Source organism: Lissotriton vulgaris, chromosome 6, assembly GCF_964263255.1.
Source record: "Lissotriton vulgaris chromosome 6, aLisVul1.2, whole genome shotgun sequence".
Classification (NCBI taxonomy): domain Eukaryota; kingdom Metazoa; phylum Chordata; class Amphibia; order Caudata; family Salamandridae; genus Lissotriton; species Lissotriton vulgaris.
Genome location: NC_141694.1, coordinates 849,545,066 through 849,565,231, shown reverse-complemented (window position 1 = coordinate 849,565,231; position 20,166 = coordinate 849,545,066).

Here is a 20,166-nt window from a genome sequence, read left to right as displayed (position 1 = left end):
TCAACGAACATTTCCTGCACCACACATCCAGCTGACTGCCTAACCCAACATGTGAGTCCGCCAGACGGCCTACCTTTCGGGCCCCCGTGCCGGTTTGGAAAAATTAAGATATCCTGGGAAAAAAATTTGGATTTAGCCATGAAAAGTGGTACTTGGATCCCTCGACCCCACCAGCGGAATTTTAACCAACCCAATATCACAAAGAGGCCCTGGGTCAACAGGACTGTGGTCAACAGTAACAGAAGCAGAAACATCCCATGCGCTAGTGGGCCCAGCAAAAACTAAGTCGGGAGAGCACACAGCTGCCCTGGTTGAGCCCTTCAGTCCTTGAGCTCCTATTGAAATCGGGCCACCTATTGCTTTGAGTTAATCTATTCCTTCCAAGGATGTTAGAGCATCAAATTGGTTGCTAATAGGAATATGTAAAATAGATTTGCCATATTTGTTTGATTCGCCCCTTCTCCCACTGCATCCAGTGACGCCTACTGTTTTATAGAAAAATCCCATTGGGACGATATTGATGGCATCCTCCGAGATAGAACAATTTCCCGCCCTCTTCAATATGTGCTGGACCAACCTTGGTGATCTGAAACTAAGAACCACACAGTCGCCTGGGAGAGACTTGTGGGATTTTCCCGCCCAGGGGACTCTACAAACCATCTTAAATTCACAGAAGAGAGGTTCCTTTATGCCTGTTCTAACACTCAGCAAATGTAGTGCCTTGTTTCTTAGCGTAGACCAGTGCTCTCGCGCTCCTTGGGGAAACACTGGGACATTAGTCAAAACAACTGTGTATGGTGTTGCTTCTGGGGGTAAATGCAAGAAGTTTTGAGTACTCAAAGTACTAGGAATGTGGGGCTGATATGTAGGCTGGACAGTGGCTCTCTCTACCCGCTGTGTTGCTGGAAGAAAGGACTTTGTGGATTGAGATGACTTGTCAGGTTGTAATTCCTTTGTGACTGTGCCTTTCAAAGATGGAAAACAACTTGTACTGCTGGCTAGACCCCTAGTTGCTCCCACTGACCTCCCATTCAATTGTTTTGTGGCTCCACCCTCTGTTATCCCCTTGGAGTTGTTTAGGGAAAGGTTTGAAATGCCTAACTCTATTTTATCAAGTCTTTCTTCAATCAGGGTCAGCTTTTTTAGTATGGGATCTGGTAGTGCAGATAATTTGGATTAGGTTCTGATAGAAAGATCTACCTCATTGCTCGGGTTTGGAATTACGCATGCGACCGCTGAACTGGACAAGGTGGTTAAAATCCGACAAACCATCCTACTACTAGAGTTCACCGATGGCTTTCCTTTGCGTTTACCAGATCTCAGTGGCATGCAGATATTTTTTGGTGGACCTCGGGCTTTCCTCTTTTTAGACGGTGGTTCGATGGTAGTGGCATAACTGGATTTCTGGCCACTATTAGTGACCAAGGTGGTATTGGGAGGGCTTTCCAAGTTTCCTGGGCTACGGGAGATACTAATCAGTTGATCACAGTGAAGAGCGAGAGGCAAGCCACTTGACTGGTCAGTGGCTTCAATAGAGTTTGGCTCGCTACGTGGAAGGGGTGGAGATAATTCGAGGGTGCTAGAGGGGACTACAGGTTCGAGCAATAACCTCCACTCGGTAAGCTGTATTTGATGTATCAGCACTGATTCTGCCCTAGAGAGGAATGCATCTAGTGTCCCCACAACCCCCGCACCCACTGCAGTCTTGCGTTTGTTCATTATGTCCAGGCACCACTACTATGCTCCCCCTAGTTGCTTCCCCTGGCCACACTATCAAACAAGCTTAGGCGTAAGAGGGCTGGACCAGCCCGGCCTCCTCTGGCCCCTGACAGGCACAGATGGGCCCACCTTCGTCAGGGCTTCGTCCGCGCTACGTCCCGTGTGTATCCCACGCCGGGGGAGAGGCAGCACTATAAGCGCAATGACGAGAGCCTCCCCCTCATGGCAGCACCTGTGGCAACAGCAATGGGTTCTGGGACCTGTAGTCCCCTTCCGCGGTGTTGGACCCCTCGCGGGAATAGCTGGCGCAGAGAGAGTTAGCCCTGGGACTCCTGTCCCACCAGGGCGTGCAAAGTGTGCAGCAAGAAGGACAGAGTGGCCGAAAGTGAGTAACAGCTCCCGCGCCACGGGGGGGGGAGATGCAGCGCTTTAAGCGTGATGACGAGCGCCTCCCCTCACGGCAGCACCTGTTGCAACAGCAAAGGGTTCTAGGACCTGTAGTCCCCTTCCACGGTGTTGGACCCCTGGCGGGAATAGCTGGCGCAGAGAGAGTTAGCACTGGGACTCCTGTCCCACCAGGGCGTGCAAAGCGTGCTGCAAGAAGGACAGAGCAGCTAAAAGTGAGTAACAGCTCCCGCGCCACGGGGGAGAGGCAGCGCTTTAAGCGCGATGACGAGCGCCTCCCCTCATTGCAGCACCTGTGGTAACAGCAAAAGGTTCTGGGACGTGTAGTCCCCTTCCGCTGTGTTGGACCCCTCGTGCGAATAGCTGGCGCAGAGTGAGTTAGCCCTGGGACTCCTGTCTGACCAGGGCGTGCATAGCGTGAAGCAAGAAGGACAGAGCGGCCAAAAGTGAGTAACAGCTCCCACAATATCAATTTATTAATAATGTTATGTATTTTTGTGTTTTTAATGAGAATTGTTTGTCATTTTATTAAATGTTTTAGAATTTTACTAGTTATAAATTTATTTTAAGTTTAATTCTGAGTTTTTATTTCCGTAGTGGGCTGTGGGTTTATAGGGGAATAGGAAGGTAAGTAATTTAATTATATAGATTTAAATAATAATTTATAGTATTCAATTCAAAAATACTTTATTCGTTTTTTTTGTAAAAACCATAAAAGTTCATATTACAATAAAAATAACATTCCAGGTTACCAGTTAAAATGATTAAAAAACAAGATGCAACATGCAGGGCACCCACAATTCATGACGATGGTAAATCCAGACATTTTCTATACTTCAGAGTACATTTTAAAAAGCCCGCCACATGAGGTATAATTTCGGGATTCAACAGTCGAAGATAAAATAGTGCAGGCCGAGTTTGTACAAAGTTCATCCTTTTTAAAATAGGTTTGAGGTAAAAAATCCTTGGGAATTCATAATATTTACAGAGAAAACATAAAGTGAAGCAAGTCCTGTGGAGACAAGGCGTCGCAGCCACAGGGTGCTAACACCGTTCCCTTGTGACAACCCCTAGGGACTGCCAATAAAAGATTAAACATGTTAAACCTGAACCTGGTTAAAAGAAAACGATCATATGCTGGTATGGGCCAGAGTAAATATTGCTCCTCCGCTGTCAAGGTTTTTAACAAAAGGTGGAGGCGAACGCTAGGCTTCAATACTTCCCTGGCCTCTCTGTCCAGCTTTTGAAGGGTAATAAAAGACTGTTTGATGAGTATAGGATCTTTAGTAGTTATACCAGCCGGGTTTAGAAAAAGGTCGGGTCGCCCTTCCTTACCAGGGAATTTTGGACATATTGTCTAGGCTCAGTATTTCTTTTAGCAAGCTATGTGTTAGCACTAGATGTTTGTTGAGCCAACAATGCAACCAAAACAGAAGAGGGCGCAGTGACAGAGTGTCACACAAGAAAGGCATGCCAGTTTCTTCGTGTACTGATAAATTAGGGGTTCCTTGAGGGACGCATAGGAGTCTTTTTAAAAAACAAATTTCGGCAATCTGTAGGCACTCATGGTTACTATATCCCCACAGTTCGCTCCCATAGGTAGCTATGCCTATACTCTTAGAGCGATAGACTTTTAGCATAGCTGCCACAGGTCTATTACCCCTTCTAGCCGCAAAATCAAAAAGCGCAGCATTGGCCCTGGTGACTTCTCCCCTTTTCCTGTTCATACAGGCGACCCAATTTAAATGTTGGTCTAGAAGAACCCCTAGATAAGAAAAAGAAGTACATATGGGCACCCTGGTACCATTAACCTTGTATAAGTGCTGTTTTCTAGCTGCCTTCCCTACCTGCAATACATAAGATTTGGTGTTATTTATGTGGAGATCTCGTTTTAACATAAAACCAAAGAAGGCATCCAGTAATGTTTGAAGCCCGTTGGGGGTACGGCCTAACAGGACGGCGTCGTCGGCATATAATAGAACTGGTAGACCCTGACGACCCACATACGGGTAGTCCGCCCCTGTCTTAACCAGGTGATTTTCTAGGTCATTAATATATAAATTAAAAAGAAAAGGGGCAAGGATACACCCTTGCCTTACCCCTCGACTAGTACAAAAATTTCGTGTGACCTTGAGATCCCTGGTATATCTTACATTGGCCTTTGTGTCACTGTGTAGGTCCATTAAAAAGTTCTCAAGGAGTGGCTCTACCCCTATGGCCTCCATGGACTGCCACAACTTCCCCGGTTGACACAGTCAAAGGCCGAGGAAAGGTCCATGAAGGCCATATAAACTGTTCCTGGTCGTGCAATGGTATATTTTCCCAGGAGTAGGTAGAGGTTAAGGCACTGAGCCAAAGTGGAGTGCCCAATACGGAACCCATATTGAGTGTCGGAAATAATCTTGTTATCTTCTGCCCAAGTGGACAGCCTCTTTAGGATGATACCCCCCAGAACCTTTACAATTGAATCTATCAGGTAGATGGACCTGTAATTTAGTGTGCAATTTCGGTCTCCCTTTTTAAACACAGGGACTATTGTAGAGAGACCCCACGATGCTGGACAAGCCTTATCTACAGCAGCGTTTCCCACGGCTGTAAGAATAGGAGCCCAGAAAGTCGGGTCAGATTTATAAAGGTCTGGGGGGATACCATCTGGACCTGGCGCCTTTTTATTGGAAAGGTTGCTTATTCCCTCCAGCAGTTCTTCTACAGAAAACACCAATACCTCCTGCCCTTGTCCCTCAGATGATAGGGGTCGCTGTATAGTAAAATCCTGAAAGACGGCAACAAAGTGATCCACCCATTCGCCCTCCGTAATATTTGACCCCACTACGCTATCGCCTGTCTGTTCTAAAGGTGACTGGTTGATTGTATTCCAGAACCTAGTACCGTTAGAAAGGGTCAGGGGGTTTAGCAACTCCTACCATAATGCCTTTTTCAGCTCAGACTTTCTTTTAGTTAAAACCTTTTTATAGGTTGACCGGAGCGAGCTGATCAGTGCTTTGTCTCGGGGTGATGTTTTGAGAGCTAATTTCAAGTCTCTTGCTGCTTTGGAGCAGTTTTTACAGAACCACTTGGGTTTATCCATGTTGGATTTCCTGCCCCGTATCTCCAACATCTTTCCCACGTTATGGGCGATGTTCTCGAAGGCCGCAAGGACTCCATGACTCTCTGATTTGGGGTTAAAATATTTTTTGAAATCCTTCTCACAAGCCTCCTTTAATTTTTCGAGGAATTCTGACGGTACCACCTTGTTCCATTTTAAGCGTCTCCCACCATTAATAGGTTGCAGCGTACTATCTCGCAGTGTGCTGTTACTATTTTGTTTTTTCATAAGGTTTCCACCTAACAAGACACAAACTGGGTTATGATCACTAAAAACACTGGGGACTATTTGAAAGCCATGTAAAAGTGTTAGTAGATATCTATCTACTAAGATGAAATCGATAAAGGTACCATGGCTCCCTCCTTTAAATGTTGGATCTTTTTGGGTAACCGTTGGTGGTAAGATGTTCATGGAGAACAGGAGATCTTGCTCGTCCAGTAAGTGGTTCAGCTTGTTGCCCTCTAGGGTATGTTCAAAGTGAAGTCCCGATGACAAGGGACAACCCATGTCTGATAAAATATATTGCATGGGGTCGCCACATAGGTGGACATTAAAGTCCCCAGCTAACATCATGTTCCTTCTAACTGGACCCGGACATTGAGTGATGAAGTTGTGCAGTTCGGTAATCCTGCAACCCTAATTTATAGTAGTTAATTTTGTTTTTTTAAATTTAAATTTTGCGGTTTTAGTTCCGTAACGGGTTGTGGGTTTATAGGGGAATAGGGTGGGAAGTAATTTAATCATATAAAATTTATTGAATAATTAATCTGTTAAATTATTAACTAATATTAGTTTAATTATTAGTTGTTAATTAATTTCAATTAGTCAATTAATAATTAATTATGGTAATTATTTAATTATTATAGGTGTGTGTTGTGGTGTTTATATGTGTAAATGGTGTGAAGAGTGGTAAGTAATTCATTTTTTATTGATTAATTATTAAATATGTTTAAATGAATAACCATTAATTAATTAATTAGTCATTATTAATTGTAATTGTGTAATTAATTTTAGGTGTGTGTTGTGGTGTTTATATGTGTAAATAATGTGAAAGGTGGTAGGTAATTAATGTGTTATTGATTAATTAATAAATAATAATACATTTGTTTTCATTAATTAGTTTGTTAGTATTACATTTAATTGTGTAATTAATTTTAGGTGTGTGCTGTGGATATTATAGTGTTGAATAATGTGTAATTAGTTATTTGTATTATCTTTGTTAATAATAATAATATATTTACATGTATATATTAATTATGTTAATATTGGAAATTAAATTTAATAAAAATGTTGAAGGTTTTGTTTTTTATTCTTTTGGGATACAGCGCTTTCCCTACTGTTGCACTCAGTGGAGTGGGAATAGTAATTTTTACCCCTACGCTATCCAACGCTTTCCCTACTGTTGCACTCATTGGAGTGTGAATAGTAATTTGTACCCCTCCGCTATCCAGCGCTTTCCCTACTGTTGCACTCACTGGAGTGGGAATAGTAAATTTTACAGCTGTGTTATCCCCGTGCACTCAACTTTCTCTAATATGATGCTTTACTGAGATAATAAATGTTCAGGTTGGGGCCACATCCGACGCACGTAGTCAAACCGTGCCTTATTAACAGTGAACGTAGAGTGAGAAGGGTCACCTCTCACAAGGATGTGCGCACAAATATAGTTGAAACCTGATGGTTTCTTAACAGTTCATACTCATTTTTCTCCAATAGTAACGAATCTTATTCCAATGATTTCATTCAAATTTTAGTCCAACGTTCATAACTTTCATGATGATAATCTTATGATGCTTTAATCATTCGTTCCAATCCTTCAAAATACCCAATGCATTTCGGGTCAATGATAGAGACCCTTCGGTAGGGGTCTGTAAGAGAGTGATACAGGACCAGATTAGTAACTCTCTCAGCAATACAGGCACATAGTTAAAAATAGTCAACGAGTGTATAGGCTAGAATCACAATGTAACAAAGACCACCGCGGTCAAGTATTTAAAGATAACCTCTCGAGGCCAAATTAAAACTGTATGCATATACCCCCACGGTTACCCAAAATAAACATCCCAAACTGTGACAACATTCTGTTCACCCGAATGTGAAACGCGATAGAAACGGATCATTTTTACGTGCCTACAAGATATAAGAAACAAATTGTGAAAGGCTTAAGCGATAAAATAAGAAAAAATGAGAGCCAAGCGACTTACATCCGGACCGAACAACACTCTTCTCCGTATAAGCGTTCAGAGTGTCTGAGAACAGTTAACGGTATTAAACCAATCAGCAACGTTGCTTTCGCGTGTGACGCGTGTCACGTGATTAGAGTGCAACGGCTTCACGGAAATGTGAACGAAGGAGCGGATGAATAATAGAATAAAGTTACAGGGTGCATAGAGTGAAAGAAAAGTGAATAATACCAAGATACCCATCGATAATAGAACGCACAAAAGATAAATAAAGCTATGTAACTTGCGTGAAATGGGGAAACGTAATAGCCCAAAATTAAACGGACCCAAAATGCACCTGTCGAATAATAGTGCAACAATAGAAATACACGCGACTGGGATCTTAATCGCTAAGTTCAAATATAAATCAAACGATACATTTCTGAAATAGCCCCTCGCTAATAGCGCAAACTAACAAACAAAATGAAACATCATGCTAATCAGAAACCGGTAGCATTCCGGGACTAAGAACAGTTCATCAGCCAATGCAGTACTTGATGTGAAAATTAGAAAATTATAGAAAACAAGCATATTCAATCCGATCATTCATCCCCACTGGTTGTAGGGAATTGAGTATTTTAATCCAAAAGTACTCAGCTTGCAGTCTCTGTTTGACGGGATCCATGTCGCGTGTATTTCTATTGTTGCACTATTATTCGACAGGTGCATTTTGGGGCCATTTAATTTTGGGCTATTACGTTTCCCCATTTCACGCAAGTAACATTGCTTTATTTAACTTTTGTGCGTTCTGTTATCGATGGGTATCTTGGTATTATTCACTTTTCTTTCACTCTATGCACCCTGTAACTTTATTCTATTATTCATCCACTCCTTCGTTCACATTTCCGTGAAGCCGTTGCACTCTAATCACGTGACACACGTCACACGCGAAAGCAACGTTGCTGATTGGTTTAATACCGTTAACTGTTCTCAGACACTCTGAACGCTTATACGGAGAAGAGTGTTGTTCGGTCCGGATGTAAGTCGCTTGGCTCTCATTTTTTCTTATTTTATCGCTTAAGCCTTTCACAATTTGTTTCTTATATCTTCTAGGCACGTAAAAATGATCCGTTTCTATCGCGTTTCACATTCGGGTGAACAGAATGTTGTCACAGTTTGGGATGTTTATTTTGGGTAACCGTGGGGGTATATGCATACAGTTTTAATTTGGCCTCGAGAGTTTATCTTTAAATACTTTACCGCGGTCGTCTTTGTTACATTGTGATTCTAGCCTATACACTTGTTGACTATTTATAACTATGTGCCTGTATTGCTGAGAGAGTTACTAATCTTGTCCTGTATCACTCTCTTTCAGACCCCTACCGAAGGGTCTCTATCATTAACCCGAAATGCATTGGGTATTTTGAAGGATTGGAACGAATGATTAAAGCATCATAAGATTATCATTATGAAAGTTATGATCGTTGGAATAAAATTTGAATGAAATCATTGGAATAAGATTCGTTACTATTGGAGAAAAATGAGTATGAACTGTTAAGAAAACATCAGGTTTCAACTATATTTGTGTGCATATCCTTGTGAGAGGTGACCCTTCTCACTCTATGTTCACTAATAGTAAATTTTACCCACCCACTATCCAACACTTTCCCTACTGTTGCACTCACTGGAGTGGGAATAGTAAATTTTACCCACCCGCTATCCAACGCTTTTCCTACTGTTGCACTCACTGGAGTGGGAATAGTAAATTTTACCCCTCCGCTATCCAGTGCTTTCCCTACTGTTGCACTCACTGAAGTGGGAATAGTAATTTTTACCCCTCCGCTATCCTACACTTTCCCTACTGTTGCACTCACTGGAGTTGGAATAGTAATATTTACCCCTCCACTATCCAGCGCTTTACCTACTGTTGCACTCAGTGGAGTGGGAATATATTTTTTTACCCCTACACTTTCTAACGCTTTCCCTATTGTTGCACTCATTGGAGTGGGAATAGCAATTTTTACCACTACGCTATCCAGCGCTTTCCCTACTGTTACACTCACTGGAGTGGGAATAGTAAATGTTACTCCTCCGCTATCCAGGGCTTTCCCTACTGTTGCACTCATTGGAGTGGGAATAGTAATTTTTACCCCTACGCTATCCTACTCTTTTCCTACTGTTGCACTCACTGGAGGGGGAATAGTAAATTTTACCCCTCCGCTATCCAGCGCTTTCCCTACTGTTCCACTCATTGGAGTGGGAGTAGTAATTTTTACCTCTAAGCTATCCAGTGCTGTCCCTACTGTTGCAATCACTGGAGTGGGAATAGTCATTTTTACCCCTCCGCTATCCTACGCTTTCCTTACTGTTGCACTCACTGGAGTGGGAATAGTACATTTTACCCCTCCGCTATCCAGCGCTTTTTCTACTGTTGCACTCATTGGAGTGGGAGTAGTAATTTTTACCCCTACACTATCCAGCACTTTCCCTACTGTTGCACTCATTGGAGTGGGAATAGTAATTTTTACCCGCTCACTATCCAACATTTTAACTACTAATGTTTTTATTTTGTTATTAAATGTATGTATTATTCTTTTTCAAATAGTTTAATGTGTTGAATAATTTATTTTTATTTTATTTTAAATTATTTATATATGTGTTTATGTTATTTTTATATAATTTAAAAAGTTTATAAATTAAATAAAGATAATAGTTAATAACATTTATTTCAGTAAATTTATGTATATGTACACACTTATTTGTGTTTATAATTATTAAATTAAGTTTATTTGTTATAATTAGTTAAAATATATATTAAATGTAATTTATTTTGTTAATATTATTATTATTTAATTAACTTTTTTAAGTTATGTTATATTTTTGAAATCAATATTTTTGAGTCAATATTATTGTGCTTACCTTTTTATGTATAGGGAATCAATATTTTTGTTATCAGTATTTTTACCTGGATATTTTTTTATCGATATTTGTTACATCGATATTTAAACATGGAACCATCAATACAAAGCACACAAAGACCTATATACTGTAAAACACTACCACTCACTTGACAGAGACAGATAGACTCACCAGAAACTACTCTGTACAGACACAGCAAGCACCAATATCCCACTAAACAGAAAACACAAAATAGATTACACAACAAGCAACACAGTACACAATGTACACAAATAGAAGAAGAATGCCACAGACATTCAAACAAAAGCTAAATATACTTCTAATTTTACACAATTTCCAAAAGAACACATTCATGAAAGTCACATTTTTAGTAAACAATATAAAAAAATGCTTCCTTACCAAACACTTGCAATTAAACTGCAGCGTTACCAGTACCGAAACCGCAAGCACAACTTAAAACAAAGCTTTACCCTACAATGAAAAGGAGAAAACAAAATGTTACGATCACAAATAATGGCACACAGAACATCAGCCGAACACACAAAATTTCCCCGGGGGCAGATGGGCTTAAAAATACAAGGCCTATGGGGGCATAGGCAGCCAGAATATTCACCCCAAAAGGGGCCACTCCCCAAAACATTTTGCTCCAAAAACAATAAAATCCCTGGTGGTCTAGCAGCTTTTGCCCCCTTTTAGCCCTAAAAATATATGGCAGGTCTGCCACCAAGGTGGGCAAAAGGGGGTGACCCTTGCCCAAGGGGCCACTCCCCAAAACATATTTATATACATATGTATATACAGACATTAAAAAAATCCTGGTAGTCTAGACGCTTTAAACCCCATTGGGGGCAGATGGGCCTAAAAATAGAAAGCCCATGGGGGGCAGAAATTATCAAAAGATTAATCCCCAAAAGGGGAGCAATCCTTGCCCAAGGGACCGCTCCCCATAGTTACTAAAAATGAATCCCTGCATCTAGTGGGGTTCAACCCCCTGGGGCTAGATCAGCAGGACAAATGGCTGATTTAGCCCAAGGGGGGGGCTGAAACAAGGAGGTAAAAAAGACCACTCCCATGGGAATGACCCTTGCCCAAGGGGGGCAATTGCAAAAACAACAAGTGATGGACTGAATGTGGATCAATGTCACACACTCCCCCAGTCAAAAGATCTGGGCCCAAATCCATCGTTTTTTTGCACTCCACACCACCCTGGGTTAGACAATGGCGATATGCAAATCAGCTCTGACCCTGTTGCCCCATGGGAACAGTCCAGTCCGAACTACAAAAGCCATGTCCTTCCCAGAGCGGAATCAAGCATCCGAGGACCGGACCGGTTTCGAGGTAACACCTCTCATCAGCCCGGCTAGCTTGACTCCAAGTGGTGTGGAGTGCCTGGGACCCACGACTGGGCATCCCAAGCGCACTTAGGGCGGCAATTGCAAAAACAACAAGTGATGGACTGAATGTGGATCAATGTCACACACCTCGAAACCGGTCCGGTCCTCGGATGCTTGATTCCGGTCTGGGAAAGATATGGCTGTGTAGTTCGGACTGGAATGTTCCCATGGGGCACAGGGTCAGAGCTGATTTGCATAAAGCCATTATCTAACCCAGGGTGGTGTGGAGTGCAAAAAACGATGGATTTAGGCCCAGATCCTTGTACTGGGGTGAATGTAAGACATTGATCTACATTCTGTCCATCAAATTTTTTTTTGTAATTTTCTCCCTGAGTGTACTGGGGTAGCTCAGACGTGGGTCCCAGAGCCTCCACACCACTGGAGTCAAGCTAGCCGGGCTGATGAGAGGTGTTACCTCGAAACCGGTCCGGTCCTCGGATGCTTGATTCCGGTCTGGGAAAGATATGGCTGTGTAGTTCGGACCTGACTGTTCCCATGGGGCACAGGGTCAGAGCTGATTTGCATAAAGCCATTATCTAACCCAGGGTGGTGTGGAGTGCAAAAAACGATGGATTTAGGCCCAGATCCTTGTACTGGGGTGAATGTAAGACATTGATCTACATTCTGTCCATCAAATTGTTTTTTGTAATTTTCCTTGCCCAAGGGGGTCATTCCCAAAATGCACACAAATAAATTCCCTGGTGCCTAGTGGGTTTCTGCCCCCCCCCCCCCCCTGGCAGACTGATTGGCCTAAAAACGGCCGAATCAGCCCCCAGTAGGGCAAAACATGGATAAACAAATATCACCTCCATGGGAGCGACCCTTGCCCAAGGAGTTGCTCCGAAAATGTGCAGATTTAAAAGTGCCTGGTTTCTAGTGGGTTTCGGCCCCCCCCCCAGTGGATGGAGGCCCTCGATTGTGGAGCAGGAATCCATTAGAAACAGGCACAGTGTCCGCTTTCCCCCAAACCCCCCCCCCGAGAGAAGGACTTACTTTTTAGTATCCTCTCTCTAGACGCGCTGGAATTAAATGGCTTCCAGCATGTCCCCGGCAACCTATGATGACGTTGGTGCGCCAACGTCATCGGATTGTCCAGGGAGGAGTTTGGGAGGTAGCAGAAGTTCTTCCACTGCCTTCCCCAGTGGTAGCATGTAGGGGGGCAGCCCACGGGGGAGCGCCAGCGCTTTCCCCACGGGCCAGGACATAATGGTTACGTCCTCGGCACAGCTCCACCATTGCCGAGGACATAACCATTACGTCCTCTGCACCAAAGGGGTTAATACCACCCCCTAATGTTTATTTGATCTGTAGATCCCAAGCTTATGTCTGGCTCCCAGAGTAATGGTCGGGTAAGTGTTATCTCTCTTTTCTCCTTCCCCCTGTGTATATAGATCCATTTAATTACCACAAAGACAATGGGCTGCAGCGTAGGAGTGTATACTTGCCCCGAGTCAGAAAGGTTATTGACACGGAAGATATTGATCAGACAGATACCACTTTGCAACAGTTTGAAGATGCCATGAAATGTATCATACTCTTTTGGGGTCTCATGTTCAACAGCCTTAATATACGTTGTCTCACAAGAGTTGTAGAAGGGGTTATTAATATAACAGCAGGGATACTGACCAATATCACTGCTGAGCTCCAGGCTACGAGGCTTGTCACCTTTTAAAACAGGATGGTGTTTGACGTCATTCTTGCCAATCGGGGAGGAGCCTGTCGCATTATTGGCAGTAGGTGCTGTGAGTACATTCCTGTCCATGCCCCCAATGTGTATGCTGCCATACAGAAGTTGCATAAGCTTTCATCTGACATATACACGGAAAATTGTACTTGGACTCTTCCTGGATGGTTCTGAGGTATGTTCTCATCCTGGGGTTGGAAGATTCTTATCTTTCTGGTTTCAGTTGCTGGTAGTATCTTTACATGTTGTCTTTGCATACACTGCCTCCCCGCTTGTTGTGCTTATTGTGTAAATATTCTGATGCCTCAGCCAAAGATCAGTCCATGACACTAATGCCACGATCATGATGATGAAAGATATTAACGACATTATGTTGATTGATGAAGCATCTTTGAATATTGACAATGCACATATCAGCTTGTAGTGGTAGCTCTTATTTTCTGCAAGATGTTATTTGTTTCTAGGTAGTGATAAAATGGTTTAGCAACTGCTAAAAGGAGGGTATGTTGGAATAAAAATGTTTAGCTGAGTTCTCCATAACTTGTATGTCCTAAGTTAGCATTTGCGGCACCATTTTATATTCAGCCACCATTCTGAGCCTTGATTGAAACTAACTTCTGTCTCACTCTCTCTCTGCCCTAGCTGAAAGCAGCTGCAGTCGTTTTTGTTTCTCCAAGGTTGAACTTCGCTGTGCTAATGAATACACTGTTCTTGTCAGTACATACCTTTCCCATTAGATAGGCCTGCTACCACCCTTAGAGCGGCGGGCACAGGCAGAGTGACCTTGGCGCTGAGATAGCATGTACCCGGTCTCAGGATCAAAACCCATCCTTCTGTATCTCCTTTGTTCACCAGCTACCAACTGGAAATTTCCAGTCAGGGCGTGTCTTTATTGGTTCTGAATTGTACATTATGTGTTGCAATGCTTGCTAAAGTCAGTCCCTCTGCAGCAATCCAAGGAGGCTGGTCTGACCGGACTCCACTCGAGTATACCTGAATAAAATATATTTGGTTTGCATTCTCAACTTTCTGACTGACTCTTCATTTGTGTGGAAGGCTGAGCGGTAGTGGCGAGTGACCCGGGTGACACTAATCGGGTCACTTCCTTCACACCTGACACATGATAAACTACCACAATACCACTTAAAATTTATAGAGACATTTTTTACCACATTGAGGTTCCGTGACGATCGTAAGTGGTGTTTTTTTGACTCGTACGAATATGGTCGAGTCTGGTATCTATGAACCGCAAATGACGAGTTTAGTGGGTGTACGCGTTTTCGCTGTGCTAGCCTAAACCGTTCGTTTGTTTCGTGGGTTTCTACATCTGAGCCCACGGGTTCCATCTTAGATGCGGCATCCATTTTGTCTCTTGCCCTCAAGTAGCCAGCGAACGGACGGTGTCCGCTTCGCGACCCTGGGATTCCCAAACTCTTGCGGAAGACACGTTTCCCTTGAAAGTGTCTTTATGATGAGGGGGACGGCACTGTAAGGCAGATGGCCCCGCTCGAGGCTCATCTTGCCGTGCCGGTCTATTGTCTTAGTTGTGCATTCATTAGGCACGTCCCCTTTGATGCCTGCAGCTCGTGTTTCCTGATACCTCCCCTTTTACACCCTTTCCGATCTCCCCACTGTTTCTGTCTTCCTCTGCACCTGTTTCTGTCCCTTCCTCGATCTGTTTATTGTTGAAATGGTGGGAAGATGGGTTTTTACAGTTGAGAGCCACCAAACGTTTCCGTACTTATGTTCCGGGCCTGGAATACATGAAAGTAACCCCTTATGGTTTTACGATGGGAACCGAGTTGTAACCTTTTGTGTACCATGATGTTCAATGCATTAGAACTGTATAAAAAGGGGCGACCCACAGAGGCAAGTTGAATCAGACTCCTCGAACCTACACATGTTGTACTTCCTGTGACTTCTGTGTTCCCTGCAGTAATAAACCTCGAATCTTTGACGCCGAAGGAAGTGTCCCGTGTCTCTGTCATTTGTATGCCGGAACAGGTTACCCACGAAGGTTTTAGGTGTTATCCCTGCCACCGCTGGGTCTTAAGAAAACCCAGTCCTTCAGTTGGCGCCCAACGTGTGGCTGCATCAGTGGTACCGGTCCAAGCCCGACGATCGTGAGGAACTTCGTGTGAAATCTCCGAGGGAAGGTGCACCCCGCTTCATCAATCCTGTTGTCGAAACAAGTGGCCCGACGACTTTTCCCGCGAAGATCCCCGCCTCCTGACGGCTGCGACGGACTGCTGCCCTGACTGTAGACCTGTTTTGGCGCCTGGCGTAGACCTTGGTACAGCGAGACGATTGACGGGCCTTCCTGGTGACGCCATCGATCTTTGAGTTAAGTATTTGTGGGTCGCTCCCAGAGTCCTTAGTTGTGGGTGCTTAGTTGATTGCATGGTTCCATTGCATTTGTGGTTCTTAGTACTTGGTTCTTTGTTGTGCTATTTGACGTCTGCAGTCGCCAAAAACCGAGGGTTTTTGCTCTTTGCAGGGACATTGTTAATCCTATAACCCTTGAAGTTTGTGAAACTCGGTTAGTGTGCACGATGCCTGGCCGTAGTACTTTGTTTAGTTGCTTCAGAAGTTGTGGTACGGATTCCCGACTAGAGGACTCGTGTCCGATACCTCCGGTTGGAACTCCAACTTATGAGCTATATAGCAAACACGGGTTGGGTCCGATTACTTTCAATGAGTGTTGGATCCGCTATACTAAAAAGGATGGTGTCCTTAGTTGGCCACCTCATGGTAGTTTTGAGACTCCGATTTTAGACAATCTAGAAGCCAAATTGTTTCAGAGGAAATCAAGGCCGGCCATGTTTGATTCCTTTCGGTTGTGGCGTAAAGAAGCCAAACAGAGAGAAATCAGACAGATTAAACGCAATAAGAGAGAAGGAGTTGTTACAACGGTAAGAAATGCAGAGCAGTTTCAGCGAGATAAGGAGGAAAAGGAAAAGGAAGTTTTCGATAGATTGCAGCGTATGTCTGTAGACAAGTGTTACCCCGCTTTGCCAACGGGTACGGATAAGAAGGAGGAATCAGTAGAGGACCCCTTGTTGTCCTATCTCTTGAAGTCGCCAGGGTACTATGGCTCCTGTGGTTCCTCCTGCCCCTGCTCCTCCTGCTCCTGTTCCACAACCTGTCCCTCAACCTGCTCCTGCTCCTCTACTTGCTTCCGTCCCTACTGCTCCTCCACTTGTACTTCCTCATACTCCTGCTCCCGCTGCTCCCGCTGCTCCCGCTGCTCCTGCTGTTCTGGTTACTCCTGTTGTCTCTTCTGCTTCTGATACCTCTCTTGTTTCCCCGTTGTGTTACTCTTCGTCTCCATCTGTTCGACGTCGTACCCCCTCTGTTGCTGCTAACTTCTTTAATTCTCTTGGCCCTATTCTTGAGTCCGCTGGTTCGGACGGTCCTCAAAGACGAAGTCAGCTTCCCGGTGGTAGGGAGCGTGACTCATTGTATAATATGGCTATGGGTTAGATGAAATACCGCTTTAGAAATCCTCCTCGTGTGGTGCTAGATATGTTTTGCCAGTTCAACATACCGACACAAAGGTTCGTGTTTGAAGAAATGTGTAAGGCTTTACGTGACCTAATATCGGCTGATGCATCTGATGAGGTCTTGACTGCTCTGACTAACCTTCAGCTCCAGTTTGCGAGCGGAATGTTGGTGGGCACTAATGTTCGACGTGCTGTTGAGCAGTTATTGTCTTTTCGTCCTTCTACGATGCCTCGGGCATTATTTGTGGAGGACATTGAGGGACCGCTTGCAGCGCCTGGTCAGTACCCCATGCGCGAAGTTCCACCAGTGTGGATGCCGGGTAACCCTGGTGCTGCTCCGCCGATCTTGCCGCACTTTCAGAGAGTATGGATACATCTTCCATGGAAACGATCGGAAGTTTTACAGGTAAAGCAATCTTTGCCTGACCCTCGCAAAAATCCTGCAGGGTATTATAAAGAATTATCGCAGCTTGTGGATGCTACGATAATGAATCTTGCTGATATCGATATGCTGTTTGGCAATGTCGTACCGCAACCGGTATGGGCAAAGATTCGTCAGGAAGATCATGCGGGAGAACTAGGCGATGACTGGAATGCATTGCGGGCTGCTGATGCTTTGCAAGTCGGTGGGGCCAAGCCTGATCAATTAATTACGGCTTTGCCTCAAAGAATTATCACTCTGATGAAAACGCTTATGCCCGCCATGAAGGTAAATTGGGACAAACTGTCCGCTTGCAAGCAAAAGAAGGATGAGAGTGTCTCTGATTTCTTTACGAGATTTGAGGAGGCATTCATTGACCATAGTAGTCAAGATATGGGTACTGAAGGAGGTCAGCGATTGTTTGTGGATAAGTTTGTCTCAAATTTGCTACCTGACTTAAGCAACAAATTGCGTAATTCAGAAAGTGCGTGGGCCGTTTCCACTTCCGCTCAAATATTGGCCACGGCCCAATATTATGAGAATAGGGAGAAAGAGGAGAATGATCGTGCTGACAAAAAGACGAAAGAGCTCAAAACTAAAGTGTTGTTGCAGCAGGCACATCCTCCGCGTTCGAATCAGAATGATTCGCAACAACGGAACAGATCACAATCTCAATCGAATAGGTCACAATCGTGAAATGATTCCTCTTCGCAGAGATCTTCGTTAGGGTACAATCAATGTGCCTATTGTAGGGGAGAGGGTCATTTGAAATTTGATTGTCCAGTTCTGAATGAGCGTAATAGTGGTAATTCGTCTAGAGGAGGTCGTGGTGGTTCTCAGCAGACATCACGTGGTAGAGGTCGCGGTGCTCAGAACGATCGTTCCACTAATACTTCTGACTCTAATAATTGTTTCGACCAGCGCGGGTCGTCGCAAGGGCGATCTGCTCAGTACAATGTGGATGATTATTACGTCGATCAGGATGCTGACGACGGTAATTACTAGGACAGCCATAGACAAGGAGAGGGAGTAGTATCAGTTCCGGTTGATCAGAGAGGGCCTTACGTCGCAGTTGCCACCTCGGGCGTCGTTGAGCCTTTTCTGTTGGACACTGGTGCAGCGAAAAGTTCCATAATGCATTCGAAACTCCCTGGCGCACCTTTGTCTGGCTTAACAAATGTTTCCGTTGGATTCTCTGGCGCCCCTGTTAGCAATCCGGTTTCGTGCCCTTTGCCTCTTACGATTGGGCCTCGTGAGCTGAAAGCTCCGTTGATTTTGACCACTGGCTGTGGTGAAAATCTTTTGGGCCTGGATTTGCTAAAACGTCTGTATGCGACTTTGTATTGTTCTCCTGCGGGAGTAAAGCTTACGTTAGGTGAGAGAGTTGTCTCTCCTATGTACTTATCCATCGATAAGTTTCCACCGGAATTGAGTTCTCTTCCTGCATCTTTGTGGGCAACAGGTCCCAATGACGTGGGCCTGCTTGACATCTCCCCCTATGTTGTTCACTTGAAATCTAACGTGCGACTACCACGTATTCCCCAGTATCGTATCTCCCTTGATGGAGAGGGAGCATTGTTAGCTATTATCTACGATTTGATTGAAAAAGATGTTATCGAGGAGACTCGAGGAAACGTGTGCAATAGTCCTGTACTGCCCATTTTGAAGCGCACGGATCCATCAAAACCACCTGTTTATCGTTTTGTTATCGATTTACGGGAGGTGAATAAAATTGTGATTCCTCAGTTCCCTGTAATGCCTGACATCACGGCGCTACTGACTCTGATTCCAGCTTCTGCATCTTGGTTCTCAGTGATCGATCTGAAGAATGCTTTCTTCAGTATTCCGATTGCTGAGGAAAGTAGAGACCTTTTCGGTTTCTCTCTTGGTGGCCGCAGCTTCCGGTTTAAACGTGCTCCTCAGGGCTACTGTGAGAGTCCATCGATATACAGTCAAGCCTTGAAGGGCCAACTTGATGCGTTTGTGTTGCCGGCTGGTGCGGCTTTGATCCAATACGTCGACGACTTATTGGTGGCTGCAGATACTCAGGACATTTGCAAAATTGCCACGGTATCGTTGTTGCAGCATCTCTGTGACTTACATCACAAGGTGTCTCCTTCTAAACTTCAATATTGTTGTCAAGAAGTAACCTATCTAGGTCACTTATTGTCAAAGGAGGGAAGAAGACTGACCCCAGAGAGAATTGCAGCTATTGCTCGAATGACTGTGCCAACAACTCAGAGAGATGTGCGTGCCTTTTTAGGTATCACGTCATACTGCAGGCAGTGGATTCCAAATTTTTCATTGCTAGCGAAACCATTGGTAGCTCTTACGTGCAAGGATGTTCCAACTCCTTTACCATGGACGGCAGAATGTCAGAAAAGTTTTTCTGAACTGCGTGACGCGTTGTGCTCGGCTCCTGTGTTAGGTACCCCTGACTACAGTAAGCCGTTTACACTATACGTTCACGAGAGAGAAGGTTGTGCGTTGAGTGTTTTGACGCAACAATTCGGTGGTAAGCAGCGTCCATGTGCATATTTTTCCTCCACCTTGGACCCAGTAGCTAGAGCATTGCCGAGTTGTTTGAGAGCAACAGCGGCAGCTGCGGTGTCCATCCGACAATCTGCAGGATTGGTCATGGATAATATGCTTACGGTGATGGTTCCGCATGCAGTTGACACTCTCTTGAATCGTACAAAAACCCAGCACTTGACGAGTGCAAGGTTGTCTGGTTATGAGTTGACGCTCTTGGCAAGTCATATTCAAATAAAACGTTGCAACGTCCTGAACCCGGCGACCTTGTTGCCAATCAGTATGGAGTCAGATGAAGTAGCACCTCATGATTGCTACTTG